The following is a 15,972-nucleotide window of genomic DNA, read 5'->3' as shown; positions in this document are numbered from 1 at the left end:
GTGGATTAGGAATACAAGTAAGTACATCATGGATCGTCTCATCAAAGCCCACTTGTTTGGGACAAATCCATCAAATGTAGCTAACTGGAAATATTCGTACAAGGGTGAAACCCCCTTCCCCTGAAAAAGGGGATGTGCCATGTAATTCCCAGATGTCTAGCCTTCAAGATTAAGTTATAATTTATTTCAAAGATGGCCCATCTGACTGTAATTCAGTGAAGCGATTAATGATAATGTAACCATACATCATGAATATACTGTTGACTGCTCAGTTGGCCCTTGCACAGCTTTTTTTTTTTTTTTCTTAATAATAGTTCCTCTGTGACAAGGCCCTATGAGACAAAGAAATAGGTTCCCTAACAAGACATCTTTATTCATATAGTGCTGAAGACTTTGGACTCAGGAAGTTGATAGACATGAGTATATTGTAGGATGTTTTTAGAGCACTTCATTTGCACAGTAATTCCTCTGCTGGGAAAGTATTTCAGATATTTGAATGAAAAGAATGACTGAAAATAGAACAAAATGGCAAAGTAGCATAGTTTTAAAAACATAACCTGTATGCTTGTGAGTTAGATGACTTGCTAAATTGACTAGCCAGCTTTTAAAAGAATAGTTTGTATCACAAAGTAGACACCAGAAAATACAAATACAGAATAGACTACTCAGAAAATGATGCCATTGCAGTAAGATCCAAACGTGATTAATACATAGTGAGAAATGCAATGTAAAAAGATAAAATGGAAGCACAAGTAATCTAACAAGTGAAAGCTAAACAGCAACATCCTTCAAAATAAATAAGCAACAGAAAGTATTCATTTGAGAAGAAAAAATGAAGCAGTTTCAAATGAGCATACTATACATATGGGTTGACTATGGGTTGATTATTATGGGTGATAAGATGCTGAGGAATCACATCTTTGAGCACAAATTCAAGAAAGACCTGAAGGGCAAAAGCTCAACATGTAAGCATTTTTTGCAGGTAGGCAAGCCCCTCTACTTTCTCCATGTAGGCAGCAAGCCCCTCCTCCCCTAAAACTATATATATATATATATATATATATATATATATATATATATATATATATATATATATATATATATATATATATATATATATATATATATATCAACTCCAGAGTAGCACACACATGAGAAAAGGAAAAATCTCCCAAAACAAAGGAATCATTCCTGTTGCACACACTAGTAGAAAACAGTCACTGATGTTCTTTTCCTTGCTACATTATGGTTTGGGGACTTGAAGCTTTGGAATCTAACCTGAACCACCTATAGATATACATATATGTACAGTTATGATTTCACTCATTTTTTAGGTATAGGCAAACAGAATTTTCTGTGGGTTCCTGAAGCAATGATGAGTAGTAGAAGTAAGGAATTTATGAAGCTCATTCTGACTGCAAGAAACTGAATAATCATCCAGATATCTGAATGGAGTATGTCCCAGTCTGCTGGGATGTTTTTGAGAAGGTTCATTCACTGGTCATACTTTTCAGAGGGCCAACAATACCTCCACCATCCCAGCAGTGGTAGTCCACACTCCTTTATTTTTATAAAAATTTCACAGTAGCATAATGCTGAGGAAATAAGTTACCTGATAAAACTTGCTTTCACAATCATGATCTTACTAAGTGCAAAAACTGTTCTAGGAGCTGTATTTCAAGGACTTTACACACTGATCTCTTGGTTTTGGTAAGACTGTAACCACATGTATATATTGCAGACAGGTTATGTTATGCAATAGAGAATGACAACAATAAGACATACCTGAGGATTTAATAAACTCAGTGTAGGCTTTTTGCAAAGTTTACATGGAATGTATGTGTTAGTGTGATGAGCGGCAGCACTAACTGCATATGCATTCCACTCATCATGCTTACACAAATATAAGTGACGTTTCATGGTCAGCAACAGTGTTGCCTGCCAGAAAACCATGCAGAGCAGCACAAATGCAGAAATAACATGTATACAAGGTTGTCTATAGGCAAGCCTGCTTTGGAGACTGTGAGGACAGCCACAATGACTACCAGGGGTAAAAATATTGCAACAACTGAAACATTAACATGTTATAGAAAAGGTACTCAGTACAATGTACATTACAAGTATTTGCAGATTGAAATAATAGATGTCAGGGTGATCAGCAAGGGCAAATAAAACGAAACATAAATACACTTGGAAGGGAAAGTGTGCTGATTAAAATTGCCACAGACATGAATGAAGAAAGAGGAAGAGGATATATGCAATATGGCAATGTACACAAGATAGAATGTGTCAATGTATGTACACTTTCAAGACAAGTTAGTAGCATAACATTAAGTATATATGTAGATAGCACAAAGCTTACTGCTGTTTATACCTCCTGTGTGAGTATATGTATATCACCACACATGATAATATATATGAGACTGTCACACAAGGTTACATGTCACTGGAGGTGAATGGTTGTGAAATAAACATCACTGACATGCTCAATGGAGAGGACATTTGGCAAGAATGGTATATACAATATGAGTATGTGCATGTCATGAAGTCTTCAAAATGACTGCTTGAATATGACTGAAATGTCAGCATATCTCATAACCAATCAATGGAAATATAGCAACAGACTCATGGACAACAGCTGACAGAAGCAGGCACAATCAGAAACAAATTAAAAGTATTAACAACATTACTCTGTGACATTGTCAGAATATGTGAGTTTAAGTTATTAGACATTTTGCAGGAACAGATGTGTAAAATATGATGATTGCCAGTGCTCTGTAACAGGAATTCACCACACCTTTTCCAAAAATAAACTGACTTTGGAGGGAGTAAGTGGGACAGTGTTAAACCTGTAGTTGAATTCAGGGGCAATCCTGACCATTTGAGAGGTTTGCATGACACATAAGCCACAAGCTACACATACAAGAATGAAACCCATACCATTACTGTTGTCAATTATTTATTTACTGGATGCATCTTAGAAAGACATATTAGACATGCATCTTGTACAACACCTTGAAGGGAAGTCTGCACTGTCAGTTTCTAATAGGTATGCATAACAACAAATAGTTCTGCATGGGCCAGAAAGATGTATGCGAGTTCACTGTGCCAAATGTAATACACTTGACCAAAGCATCTCTGGATGACATAGGTATTGGTCATAGGGATAACAATACTTACAAACAACACACTATTAAGAGTGGATTCCTTACACACAGCTGTGTATTGCATGCATCTGCCACATGTAATAACAATGGATATCATCTGAAGCATCTGTAACTGATGTGTGAATTAAGAACAGGTGTGTTATAATGAATGGTACAACAGTATGTGAGAATGATAGCAATGTATCAGCTATGCCCATGTGCACGGAAACCACAGCAATACCAAGTCTAGTGTCAATGACTGAGGAAGCTATCAGTGTAATATTTTGTTCCCCTACCAAACAATACATGGAGCACAGTCTATAAGCGCGTGTCAAATCTCAAGGTATGCCACACAATCACTGTCCTCCTGACATTGCCAGTGAAAATGTTATACTGGCATGAAATCCTGACATGCACTCATATTTGTTCATGCTAACTATCGAGTGGTAATACTGATGTGATGTGCTGTTATGTATGTATACCATTTTCCCGGTCAACAAATGATAAATAAAAAAAATAAAAATAAAAAATAAATGTGATGCTGTGCAGTCACACTACAGCTGTGCCTGGGATACAATTAGAGTTCATGGGTTCATAGGTTCATAGGAGAGCACTAGGCTAATGTTCCAAGACGACATTGCTTCTAACCATGAGGGAAAGGGAGATACATCAGGAGTACAATTACCATTAACCATCCATTGATGTAGGTTGCAAATGAACAGAGTCAGAAAATACCTTTGCTTTATATGAATGGAAAGCTTTTTCCAGAGAAGAGGTAGTGTCTGAGAGACATTTCTATCATCCTTGGAATGAGTGACCCTTGGGCAGTTTGCTTTACCAATGTGTAGCATTTCCATCAGGGCCAGACTGTAGACTGCCCTGTAGGACAGACACAAATCAGCCCTTAGTACTTTGTAGGAGAAAGAATACAGTGATATGGGTTTCACCTTTCCACATAGAGCTTGTCTTTTACACTGTGTATCTTTCTTGTGCAAAATCTCTGGCGATGCTTCAGCTGTTGCGGATGTGTGGTGGGTTACATGCAAAAGAGTGCATTGTTCTCAATTATTATTGTGATGAGGGATGAGTGCAATGGAATTATAGCATCCTTTGAGCTAGATGGCATGTCCGTACTTATGAATTGTGCCACATAGAAGGGATTTGTCACCATGTGGACACATGGTAGTCGAACTTATAATTACTATCTATCTGTGTACCCAGATCATGTACCACTGGGTCTATTCATTGGGATGTACTGTCTATATTGTAATTAGGTTGGATATTTGCTTTACAAAAGGAAATCATTATGCTTTTTTGGACATTTAGTGTGTCTACATGGCTCTGGCACCATTCATTTGTGTGTGTTACCATATGAATACTGCTACTGGATTCAAGGATTGTCCACAAAGGGACTAGTACAGATCCCTGTGGTACTGCAGTGGTCACTGGTCTCTTGCTAGATGGGAATTCAAACACTTTGACAGTATGTGTCCTTTGGTGATCCACTGGGCTACCCACTTGATGCTGTAGTGGTTTATGGCCAGTTGAGACAGTTTCTCTGTAATACCTGATTGTGGAATTATGTCAAATGCCTTGGGCAGATCAAGTTATGTGGGATGCACATTCTTTCTCTCATCCATGGCCTTGATGACCTTCTTGAAGAAGTCTACCAGATTTAACAGACATAAGCTAGCCTTAACAAATCAAAACTGGGTTGGTCACACAGACAGGAGCTTACCTATGCTCTTTTTGATAAGGTCCATGATGATTCTTTCCATTGGCATACAGATGAGGCTAGTCAGGCTTATGGGTCTATAATTCCTTGTGTCAGGTGATGGTCCTCCTTTGTTCAGACTGTCCATCATTCTGCCAGAAAATAGCCTGCCTGGAGGCTATAGTTAAGTAGGGATCCAACTGTGTCTGCTAGGTCAGGTTTTAATGTATTGATAAGGCAACCTGGGATGTTGTCAGGGCTCACTGATGTTTTTTTAGCCTTAGAGAGCACACAGATGAGCTGCTTTCTTGAGAAAATATGCTGAGTAGTGTTTGCTTGAATACTTTGGATGACGACCATTGGGGACACGGGTGGAGTTTGATCCAAATTTGTCAGTTAGCAGTTGTCTGTTGCCTCTTTTTGAGTATTGGTGGTGCTACTCAGAACCATCTATGCACATAGCTATTTATTCTCTTAGGATTTTGAACGTATTTAAAAAAAAAAACTTGTGACAACACATCCAAAAACAACCTTGGGTATGCATCATATGATACACAGTGGAACTGCTGACACAGTCGTACAACTCTACTTATTTCACATCATCACATCACTTGCACATCATATGTTTATATGTTTAGTACTGGAAAGGTGTGTGCGAGGGACTGGATACCAGATATGGGAACATTGCATTTGAGGTGGATGTGGTTCATGCAGAACAGTTAATGACACAAATGCTGACAGTCAAACAATGCTGCTGGGCAACACCTGAATAATCCTTGAGAACAGCAACACAATTGTGCATGCAAGTGAATCTGAACTGGTTATATGTTTGTGTATATACAAGCAATACAATATGTGGATGAAACAAGGTAGATGTGCCCATGTAATTAGTATGATGTAATACTGCTGTATGTCATATAACATTTAATGATGGTAGGTATACACATACACGCATATGCCATACTGCAAGTGTCACTGTGATGGTTGAATGAGAAATGTGTAGAATGTTGATATACTCCACTACAAGAACACATACCTTACTAAGGCAACAATAAATATAGCATCATCCCATGTCAACAGTCCTCAGGAGGGATATTACTACAGCTGTTATGAAAGGAACATATAATGAATGGCAGCAGTGGCCATCAGTAGAATACCTCAAATCACAAATTGGAATACGATGTTGTAGGGCTACCATACATCCACACATCAACACAGCTCACTGACATATGGAATCGTCATAGGACATTACTAGGCTAACAGCCAATATCATATAAAATCACAGCCATTATTATAGGCTTTAAACCAAAATCGCTATATCCATATGATGGAAGATAATAGGGGTATGTGCATATATGTGAATGTGAACGTGTTTGATTGTATTATATACTGCCTCTGCCCATATGTTACATGTGCACCACCACATGAAAGAATTAGCAATCACACATCCAGTGGTCTGGAGATGGCTTGCAGAGAGTCACTGATGGATTGTGCTTCACAATGTGTGTATGCATCTTTTGAGATGATGGCATGCTCCAGTGTTCTGCAGAAAGATTGTTATTTGGGCAGAGGGAAAAAGAGGATGTTGGATTTATGGGGCTATGCTAAAGGTTCTTCTGAATAATAGTGAAATGCAAAGAGATTCTAAAGATCATACAATGATTGCAGTGTACCACAAAACTCCACACACAGCAGCTGATTGAGGTCAGATTTGAACATTAAACCTATGTAGGTATAGAAGCTGGATTCCACACTATGTAAGAGTAGCACCAGCACATATGTCTAATTTAACATTGTCCTGGTGCACTTTATAGAAATAGATAGCATCACTGTATGCTGAGAAGAAGATGTTAGGAGCGTGAGACATAAATATGGGGTCACATCTCAGTATAAAATTGTCTACACACACAAGTTATCTGTTATGAGTTTACAGCCGCAAACTATCTGGCTAGAGAACACATTAGTTAAGGCTCATACCAACATAGACATCAGAGCATAAAACTGTTAGAGTGCACTTTAAAGGGGATCATGTCATCATTGTATGTTGGGAGGAGCATTTAACATAGCTGTGGTCTCACATAGTGTTCTAAAATTTTTCCAGACTGGTAGCTGAATGAACATACACACACTCAAGTTGACTGTTGTGAAATTATAACCCATACCTACCTAGTTATACAAGCTAGAGAACACAGTACTTAAAGCTATATAAACAATAGCCCCAATTTTCACCTCCACTCTGTATCCACCAAATTAATATCTAAACTCCTTGGTAAACTTAACCCAACCACTCTAGCAGCTGATAAGCTGCCAGCAGACTTCCTTCAGATCTCAGCTGAAGCTATAGCCTATCCTGTCTCTATTCTCATAAAAAGATCTCTCTCAGAATTGAAAGTCCCCACCTCATGGAAAACATCATACACAATTCCACTGCACAAAGGAGGCATCCCCTTAGAGCTCACCAACTATTGCCCAATAGCAATCCTATCACCTTTATCCAAAATATTAGAAAGAATTGTTCATACAGCTGAGTATACAATACCTCCAGAATAACAACCTACTCTCCATATCTCAGCATGGCTTTAGACCTTCCCATAGCACTGCAACAGCACTACTATCATTCACCAACATAGTTAACCACCACAGAAGCAAGGGTCTATTTGTTTCTTCAATATTCTTAGACCTATCAAAAGCCTTTGGCATGGTAAACCACAGTCTGCTTCTTGAGACCCTATCCACCCTAATTATAAGTCCCTCCTCTATATCATGGTTCAACAGCTACTTATCTGTCTGTCAGAAAACAGTCCTGTGGCAGGACCAATTGCCCACCCCCTGTTACCAGTAAGCATAGGAGTTCCTTAAGGATCCATCCTTGGCCCATTGCTATACTCTCTATTTACAAGTTAGATCTCTTCATCCTCTCCCACTGCCTCAATAGTACAATATGCAGATGACACGACCCTCATATATACTGCCCCTACCCTTAGTGAGCTGCAAACCCTTACCTAAAATAACTTCACCCTAGCCAAAACATGGTTCATTAACATCAAACTTCTTAACCCCCCCCAAAAAAACTAATTCTTTTTTCTGCCCTTTTTTCACCCCTAAATAATAATTTCACCATTAGCTCCAAAGAAAAAATTCAAATCAGTCCAACCACACACACTAAACTGCTAGGCGTAGACATAGACAATAATCTGAGGTTTGACATCCACATAGCACAAACCTTTAAAGTTAATAAAAAAACTTGGTCTCCTCTATAGGAACAAACAGTTTATGACAAAATGCACCAAAGTAACCATCACAAGGACTCATCTTCTATCCACCCTCCTCTATGCCTCTCCCATCTTGACCAATCTCCACCAAACTGATCTAAATAAAATGAAATCTTGCTACAACAAGATTGCCAAGTTTGCTACTGAAGCCTCATATAGGTCCCACCACTGTCTATCCCTTAAGCAACTCAACTGGTTTGAGTTGCCTCATATACTTCTTCTCAATCAACTCTATAGCGCACAAACTCTACTACCTTCCTGAGATAACTTCAGCACTTCAACACTTAATTCAGCCCCACATTCCCTCTAGACCCTTACTATTTAGTAAACATAACCGTCATCAAACATAAAAACGAAGTTGGTTAAGTCCCTCTTTGACAACACCATTGCCAAAACCTGGAACACACTACCAAGACAAATAACTTCTACCACACCCTTTAGTCAATTTGAAACACTCCTGCAAACCCACTATCTAAGTAACTGGCTATACTCATGCCACTCACTAGGCTAATCCATACCAAGAGAATTTGTCAGGGTACAGATATGTATAAACAGTTTTTCCCCTGAAAGCTTCCAAACCCACATACATTTACCTTACAAAACTTATAACTGCAAAAGAAAAAAATGTACCTCTGATTGTCTACTGTAAGAAATGTTAATCACTAGCATGATGTCCTGTTGTGTGTATATATGCTATATGTATGTTTGTTAATCACAAGCATGTTGTCCTGATGTGTATATACACCATATGTATGTATGTTCTACTTCTTTTTACTCTCATGTATTGTATTGTAATGTAATTTTTACTTATTTTTTATATATTTTTGTATGTATATCCATACCTGTTATGTAACTAGGAATGTTTTTTTCTAACTCATAAGCTAAAATGTAATGAACTGTTATAATTTGCCAAAACTTGGGAATGTACCTGTGTTTTGTAAATACTTTTCTGATGTGTGGAGCTTTTCTCCCCAGGTCTCCACTGAAAATTAACATATATCCAGTTGGACCAGCCCTGTCAACAAATGTAAAATAAATAAAATAAAAAATGTGGAGCTTTTCTCCCCGGGCCTCTGCTGAAAATGGACATTTGTCCACTTGGACTTTCCCGGTAAACAAATGTAAAATAAAAATAAATAAAAAATAAGCTAGAGTCATGGCACAAGTCTGACTTTCACATTATCAGAGAATACTTTATAGCAGATGATATCGTCAGTCTATGGCGAGAAGAAGATGTTGGTAGGAGTGTCTCACATGCTGTTTAAAATGGCCTCCAGAATGAGAGTTATCTGAACACACACATTGACTAGAGTGAGATTAGAACCCCTACCTACCTACCAACAGAAGTTAGTGAACACAGTATTTAAAGCTATTGCCATGGCACAAGTCTTTCATACTGTTAAAGAACAGTTTATAACAGATGACATCATCAGTGTATGGTGAGATGAGATTACAGATGAGACTACAGCAGAGGTAGAAGTGGCCCTAGTACAGTGAGTCCTTGCAGTTTCAGGAGTCTTCTTACCATGATGGTTGTAACAAAAGGAAATACAGTAGAAAATCCACTTTGAGATAGTCTGTTTCGAGACTGACTTCCCTTCAGCACCAGTGGCAAAGGACACAAAAAGTTGGTGTGATTTTCTGAAAGATTTAGTTCTGTCAAGACTGCAGCAAAGCTGTCTGTGCACATCCAAGGAGTGAAGGATTCTTTCCTCTCTGTTCCAAGGCTTAGGGAAGAAGGTGGGCAAGTGTATGGCTTGATTCAAGGATGTGTCTGTGACTACCTTGGGCATAAAGGTTGGATTAGTTCTGAGTGATACTCTGTCTGGGTGGAATATGAGAAATGGCTCCACCACCATGACAGCTTGTAGTTCAGAAACCCTTCTAGCTGACGTTATAGCCAGTAAAAGGGCAGTCTTCCAGGTTAGAATTTTTAAATCAGCAGAACCTACTTGTTCAAAGGGGGTAGCATCAGGTTCTTTAGAAGAAAATTGAAGTCTCACGGAGGTGTGGGTTATGTCCTGGGAGGTCTGGGGTGTACCACTCCCTTAAGGAATTGTTTCAGTATAGGTGTGAAAAGACAGGAGGAAGATTAGGGATGTGGGCTGAAATGGCAGAGGCATGAATCTTGATGGAAGAGAAGAATAGGCCTCTGTCCACCAGGGTAGCCAGGTAACCTAAATGGCAGAAATACCGGCTGATTTAGGATTGAGGCCTTGATGCTGACACCAAATGGAGAATATGTTCCACTTGGCTGAGTATGCTTTCCAAGTACTAGATCTCCTAGCCTCTTTGAGAATGCCTTGAACTTGTCTGCTTAGGCTGAGCTCAGAGTATTATTTTGTGGAATTATCCATGGTAAGAGTTTAAGAGTCTGTAGATTGGGATGCACAAGCCTCCCCTTGCCCTGAGTCAGAAGGTCCACTCTCTCAGGTAACTGTCATGGGTTTTCATTGGTTTAACTTAGTAGCAGAGAATACCAGTGGGCCAGTCTGGGGCTATCAGGATGAACCTTGGGTCTTCTTCCCTGATTTTTAGGAGGACGCTTGTAAGAAGAGGCAGGGGAGTAACACATAAAGGAACAGGTGGCTCCAAAGGAACGAGAAAGCATCTGTCCTTCAGGCAGGTAGTTTGCTCCTGGAACAGAATATTTTCAGTTGAGCACTTTCTTTAGCGGCAAAGAGGTCTATCTGTTGGGATCCCCATTTCTGGACTATGCTGAGAAATGTTTCCTGATACAAATGCCACTCATGGAGATCCATCAAGTTCCTGCAGAGATGATCTGCATAGAGTGTTTTGAGTCCCTCCATGGTACTGTGTCATGAGGTGCAACCCCGGAGAGTGAGCTGTCTCCCAGACCTGCATTGATAATTGACAAAGAAGGTAAGAGTAGGTGCTTCCTTGTTTATGTACCACATAACTGTGGTGTTGTCTGTTTTAACAAGCAGAACCCCTAGTTTCTACTGATCTTTGAAAGCCACTAGGCCCTCTTCACTTCCATCAGTTCTTTCCAATTTATGTGCTTGTGTCTGAACTGATCTTCCCTGGGTTTGAAGGTGGTGGAAATGAGCTCCCCTGGCTGTCTCTAAAGCATTTGTGGTTAAAGTTTAGCCCTGAGTGATGAACCTGAAGGGGCGACTCTGGTTCTGGGAACATACCTGTGTCCACCATGCAAATTCCTTCTTGAGGCAAGGAATCAGTGGAATTTCTGTCTCCAGAGACTTTGAGTGCTGGCACCACAATTCTTGAGGTACCACTGGAGCTTTCTCATGTGTAGCCTGGCCAGAGGGATCATGAGGATACAAGATGCCATGTATCCCAATGCTCTGAGGAATTCATGTTTTGAGAGGTATTGTCTCTGCATAAATTTTTGGAAGTATTGAGTCAGGAAGGAGACCTTTTTTGGAGGAAGGAAGGCTTTTTGAAGGAGGAATCTAGAACAGCCCCCTGGAAAACTATCCTGGTGGATGGGTCTTTGTTGGATTTGTGATGATTTATGGTGAACACCAAAGAGGTGAAGAGGGTCTGAGTGATGGCCAGATCCTTGAGGAGCTTTGACTGACTTGTGGCTTGAATGAGGCAGTCATCCAGATAGGGGTAAATTTGGATCCCTCTTGCTCTGCAGAAGGTGATCGCAGGAGCTAAAAGACCCCTGAGAGCAGTAGACAAGCCAAAGGGCTGTGCAGATGACTGCTACCTGCTCTGTAGCAAAGAAAACATCTTCAAGATTCCTCTATGTGAATGTGCAAGTAAGCATCCTTTAGGTCCAAGGTGACCATTAAGGCCTGAGGAATTATCATGGGGAGAAGATTTTGGAAAGTCAACATTTTGAATTTTGCTGCCAACAGGGACTGATTGAGAGTGGACGGGTCTAGGATAGGTTGCCAAGAGCTTTCTTTTCTGGGACTAAGGAACAGCCTGGAGTAGAACCCTTCCTCTAGTTGATGATCTGGTACTGGTTCCACTGAGCCCTATGTGCATAGGTTGTAAATCTGGGAAAGGGCTTCCACTCTTTGATTTTGTGGAACATCTGGGTAACCTAAGTACCTTAATGGCTTTTTGAAACTGAGCGTGTAACCATCTGAGATTACCTTCAGAACCCACTTGTCTAAAGTAATGAGGGACCAGTTTTCTTTGAACATGGATAGCATTCCTCCTACTCTTCCTCCTATCTTGTCTGGAGAGGGTGGAAGTGGGGAAGGGGAAATAAAGAGTCACTGCTGCTTTCTGCCAGGGCCCTAGAGCATTACCTAGCCTAAGGACCATTACCTAGGCCTTTGTGATTGCTGCTGTCTTTGTGGTTTTCCCCTCTGAGATTTCCTCTGGCCACCTTTTGTTTGAGAAGGAAAGGACCAGTGTTTGGTGGGAAAATTCCTACTAAACCTAGGAGGCTGAGTTTGGAAGAAGTCTTTGGCAGTTTGCATTGATTTTGCTCTATTCTCCATCCTTCTTAGTACAACCTCAGTCTTTGACCCAAAAAGGAAGTCCTGCTCCAGGAATGCATCCAAACATTTGGATTTGACATGGTCTGTTTCCTGAGCCAAGCATGCCTTCTAATGACAGAGACAGATGCTGCAGTTCGGTTGGAGGCTGCTATAGCATCATAGCCACATTGTAAAGAGCATCAAGCCACCTGGGAGCTAGAATGGCAAATGTCCAACAATTCTTTAGAAATGCTCTTGTCCTCCAGGGTTGGAAATCTTTTGTTTCATTTTATCTAAATTACTTTTTTGGTATTTTATCATATGAAACTGGCAGTTAAGGGCTCTCATGGTTAGGTTAGCAGAGGTGAAGATTTTGTTATCAAACCTATCAAGATCCTTGCTTTCCTTGTCAGTAGGTAAAGAATTAGAACAGCCAACTTTTGTTCCCTTGGGGCCTGTAGTGACAACCTCTGGGTCAGCAGAGGGGTTTTTGAAGAGGTATTTATGTGAGTCCAGCAACCTGTAAAACCTGTCTGGTTTTAGAGGGGGCTGGGGGTAGAGAGTCTGGGCTCAGGGGAAGAGTCGATAAAAATATCTTCTACCACCTCCAATACAAGAGGAATTGCCAAAGTTTGTGTTCTGGGAGGTCAAGAAACTCCCCAACCCTCTTTTTAGATTGGGGGTATTCCTGTGCCTCCCATTGGAAATGTTGCCTCATGACATGGAGTGCTTCCCCAAAGGTAGTCTTCATGAGGTGAAGCTGATGGTAGATTCTCCTCATACTCTGAATCCTCAAAGGAAGTAAGGTAGGGCCTCAAAGACAGAACCCTCCTGTTCAGCATCCTCATCTGAATCAAGAGTTTCAGGGAACACTTCACAGGTAGGATCCCTCTTCCTTTTCCTTGGGGAAGACTCCAAAGGGGGTTGCTTAGCTCTGACTAAGGAGATGAAGTCCTCAGCTAACCTGATCAGGTCTTGCTGATAACCTTAGTGGGAGCCAGTAGGTCTATGCATAGGACCTGAGACAGAACCCTTCTTAGAAATAGTTTTAGCCTTGGGCCAAGGTACATCGACCATCATGATGCCAGTCTCATTGTAAGGCAGAACTGATGCAGGCTGATGCCGCAAAGGCACAACACCAGTACAAGTTCGCTTGTTAGAAGCTGAGGTCTGCTGAGTGACTCCAGACCCAACTGACAAACTGAAATCCAAGGCCAGTGTAGAAGTTAAGTGACCCAACTGTGTGTCAGACTCCATAAGGGCCTTGACAGAGACTTGCACCACCACCTTGGTCACTACGAAAGCACTTTACCTTCCTTAGCAATAACAAGTCTTTGAGGACTGGCTAACAATGAATGGCTGTCATTTGAGGCCCTAAGCCTGTGTCTTTTTTCTTTAACTTTCTTATGCTTAGAGAGCTCAACCACAGGATTACTGGTGGACATCACTGAACGATGGGTGGAAGATTGCAAACTAAGATAGCTAGTTAAGATATTGGCCCTATGCCTGATAGCCCTAGAATTGAAATGGGCACAAAAATGACAACTAGGGACATCATGATGCAGGCCTAGGTAGGTGACACACAAAGTATGAAAGTCTCTGTGTTGGATTTGCTTACCACAGTGGAGATAATTGTTAACCTTATCTATCATGAGTTAACACAAGAAAAAGAGTTCCCTGATGGGATGCTTCGCTTTAGAAGACTTCTCTCTTGTGTGGACCAGCCAAAGTACTGAAACTCTGCTTCGGGCTCGAATGGCAAGAAAAGATTGATGTAATGGCATCAGCTGGCTCCCTTTACACTCAAGCATACTGACATCAGGGAAGGGCATCTGCAAGCTTTAGGAGGAGGGATTTTTACTCCAGTAGTCAGGCTGGCCAAGGGCTTCCACAGCAGGAAATCCCACAAGTAAGGACTACAACAGTGAGACATGAAGAACATCTAATATTGCTGTAGAGCCTACACTATGTTTACATTTGAAACATGAAGTCAAAGGTTTGGTATTCAGAAATTCTAATGCATTCACACCTCATTTGCATCTTTACAGTGCTCAGAGGCCTGAAACTATAAAAAAGGTAACAATGCAACTAGGGAACTGAAAGGTGATGAGCCTTGTCTATTTGGATAAAACAGAAAAAATTGGTATTCCTTTAAAGGTGATTTATCCCCAGAGAAAACTTATAATTTTGCTAAAATATGCTTGTATTATTCAAGTGTATTCTAGATTTTGCAAAATGTTACAAACGTATTTATATATCCAGGAGAAAATAGAACTTTTAACTGTATGCACTTCTTATACTTCACTGCTGGCATATGCATTTCTGGCAGCCATTTATAGGTTCATAGGTGTTTACTAGGCTAACGACCACAAGGGCCTTTTTAAGCCTAGCCATGCATCCCAAATCTCTGATGAGTTCCGATACCCTTGATAAGTGTAAGCATGGGCTGGGAGATGAACCATTTACAGGTTACCTGTTTGCATCAGATACATAGATGCCAAACCAGGGAAGAATTTCAAGTTTCCCATCCAATTCTCCAAGTTGCACTTGATTTGAATTAGGGAGGAACTTTGCTTCACATGGTTGGGGAGCCTGTTCTATAGATGGGGTAGTCTCTGGGATACATACCTATCTCTCCAGTTGGTGCTATTTATATCACAGGCAAGATTAAAGTCTTTAGAACAGATAATTCTTGTACAGTTTGTTTTGTGGCTATACAGGAGTTCCATCAGAATGGGGTCTGACAATGCCTTCTATGCCAAGCATAGATTTCCCCTCAAAAGCCTGTAGGAGACAGAATACAAGGATAGGGCCTTGAGGTGGTCTACATAGGACATATTACTTATGCCCTGTATTCTTTTAGTGAGGAACCTCTGTGGATGTTCCTGTTGTTGGATAAGCCTGGTTAGGTACATACCAAAGGGGGCATTGTATTCAATGATAGGTCTAATAAATGCTGAATATAGTGGAACAATGACTTCCTTGGACTTAGATGCCATACCTTTGTTTATAAATTGCACAATATAGAATGATTTCCTCACCACTGTAGATACATGATGATCAAAGGCTAGATTATTATCTATGTGTGTCCCTAAGTCACTGACTACTGGGTCAGCTCTAAGGGGTATGTTGTCAATATTATAGTTACCAGGGATAGATGACTTCCCAAAGGATACTATTATGCATTTCTTGCCATTTAGTTTTAGTCCATGACTGTGACACCAGTTGTTTGTCTGTGTCAGCCCCTCCTGGAGAACATTTTGGTCAGTGTGAAACTCAATGGCATTCCATGGTTTGTACATCTTTGTTTGATTTTTTTTTTTTTTTTTGGGACTGGGGGAACCACCTACCATTCTGTGGTCCAAAAAGAGAAGTGTGTTCCAAGTACATTTCTGTTGAAACTGTGTAGGCATCCT

Source organism: Protopterus annectens, chromosome 12.part0, assembly GCF_019279795.1.
Source record: "Protopterus annectens isolate FY-2018-M chromosome 12.part0, PAN1.0, whole genome shotgun sequence".
NCBI classification, from domain to species: Eukaryota; Metazoa; Chordata; order Ceratodontiformes; family Protopteridae; genus Protopterus; species Protopterus annectens.
This window is presented reverse-complemented; position numbering follows the sequence as displayed.